We start from the raw sequence: 2,269 nt of genomic DNA, 5'->3' as shown, positions 1-2,269 counted from the left end.
TTTCCAGAAACAGAATCATAGTTCTGCTTTATATAGTTACAGATGGCAATTTAAGGGTCATGTGGTAAAGCAATGCTTTGGATTTGGAAAATGAGTCAAGGAGAAGGTACTGAGATTAGACTAAATGGATAAGCAGTATGAGAAAATGAAGAGGAGGCCCTGGGATCTGAGATAAGGGCTGAGTGGGGAGTGATGGCAAAGACATGGAAGAGTGAGAGGGAATAAGGGAGAGGTGGAGTGAAGAAAAAGAAGAACATGTGGGTGGGATGGAGTGAGGGCACAGTGAGACACAGGATGTTGGAGCCATAAGTGATATCAGAGAATATTCAGTTCTTTCAGTACATCCATTTTACAGATAAGGAAACTGAGGCCAGAGTGCTGATGATCTCCATATTCATTACTTCCAGCAGGTGTCCCATACAGAAGTTCATCCTGGCTTTCCATCTAAAGCTCTTTTTACTGCAAGAAATTTGCTGTGAGAGGCCCGAAGCGCACAGACCAGATGCAAGGAGAGCTGCTGAAAGCCAGAAGGATGAGAGGAAAAGAACGAAGCTGAGTAGGAGGGAAAACAAGAAGCCCAGTAAAAGGCATGTGGTTATGAGAGGCAGTGGGCTTCTCTGGTAGGGAAGCTGAGGTTTCTGTTGATGATGAGGGGAAAGTTAGATGACAGTGTGAGACTGTGTGGGAGGGGAGATCTCATTTTTATTCTGAGGAGAATTTTATGGAGGAAGGAGAAATTCAAGATCTATGGTGGTGTTTGGAGGAACAAGCAATAAGAGCTGTTGGAATGGACATGAGCCTGCTTGTGGCCTGAGCACCCATGGCTCAAGAGGAGTGATCCCCAGGGTAGGTCTGGTGACAAAAGGAGACAAAAGTAAGAATACTGGATTCTTCTGGAGTATCTGGGACTCCCTGACTGATTGAGTTCTAATTAGGGTGTATCCTACTGATAAGACAGCAATCTGCTCTGACATAGGTTAGCTAAATTCCTAAAGCCTTGGGAGGGAGTATGGAATTGAGTAACAATCATGTCCCTACATCCTGGAACTGTTACAACAGGACTGTTTTTAACCTACCAGACCTACTAATGTCTGAAAAGGCTATACATTAACTTAGGGATGCTGAATGTGTATCTTTTGATCCTTACTCATAAGTCTGTATGTAAAATGTAACTAAGGATCAATCGCTAACCTATGCAATGCTATGTAACCAACAGAGAAACTCATGTGCTGATTTGGGGACTATTCTCATCTCTCCCTTTTCTTCTCCCCTTGAAATAGCTTGTTTTCTGGAAAATCAAGAAATAACAAAATATATAACTCAAATACATGTATGCATATGATGCTTACAAAGTACAAGCAAATATTTAAGAGCCTTTAAACAGTTATAAATACCATGAAAGAGAAAGGTAAGCCTGTTGAAGAGATAAACTTATGGGAAGACAAACATGTAACATTCAAGTAGAAATAATAGAAGAGGATTCTGCATAAATGACATTAGAATACTCCATTAACTTCACTTCTCACAAGTTCTGACTAATTTCTTATTATAAGTTGTAAACAACTTACAGCACAACCCTCTAAAAATTTATGCTTAGTAGCATATGCTTTTATCCAAAATAAAAATGTGTAAGACCTCATTTCCCTATGTAGGGTTACAAATAACCTATATGAGTTCTTAAAAAATGTTTTATGTTGAAGATTTCCTTCAAAATAAAGGAAGTAATTGGATGCATGGGCTGAATTTATTTATTCACTTAACGAACATTTACTAAGCACATACCCCTTGCCAGGCTCTCTGTTAGGTGAGTATACAATACACCAACAGTATAGAATGAATACCCCACGGCAACCACTGACGTCAAGTTTATGAGTGGGCAAACATCAGTTAAGGGTCACCACTTTAAAAAGTATTGTATCAAGCAGCCTTGCTTTTTATCTAGAGAATCAATATGTTATTAAAAAACTCGCTGCACCAAGATTCATAATTGCTTTTGGTGTGTTTTTCTTTCTAAGTAGACTAAAAACTCCTTGAATAAGGTGACTGTGTTGTCAACCACTGTATATTCATTTAAGCGTAGCAAGATGCTTGTTTCCAGGCGGGTGCTAAGTGACTGTGTGGTGAGTGAATATATATCCATGGAAGTCAAACAGAGGAAGTTTTTCTTATATATTTCAATGTCCCTGTGGTTTCTGTGATGGCCACTGACTCTTCTCTAATGATAACGGTAAATTTATGGTAGTTTAGACTTTTTCATGACACAATCATA

At 39.1% G+C, this 2,269-nt stretch overlaps 1 pseudogene; it reads left to right on the top strand.

The window, feature by feature from the left end:
- Positions 1 to 2,269, top strand: part of LOC103581253 — a 12,741-nt pseudogene that overhangs the window by 5,775 nt on the left and 4,697 nt on the right.

This window comes from Galeopterus variegatus, unplaced genomic scaffold, assembly GCF_000696425.1.
Source record: "Galeopterus variegatus unplaced genomic scaffold, G_variegatus-3.0.2 Scaffold12662, whole genome shotgun sequence".
NCBI lineage: Eukaryota > Metazoa > Chordata > Mammalia > Dermoptera > Cynocephalidae > Galeopterus > Galeopterus variegatus.
This window is presented reverse-complemented; position numbering and strand designations above follow the sequence as displayed.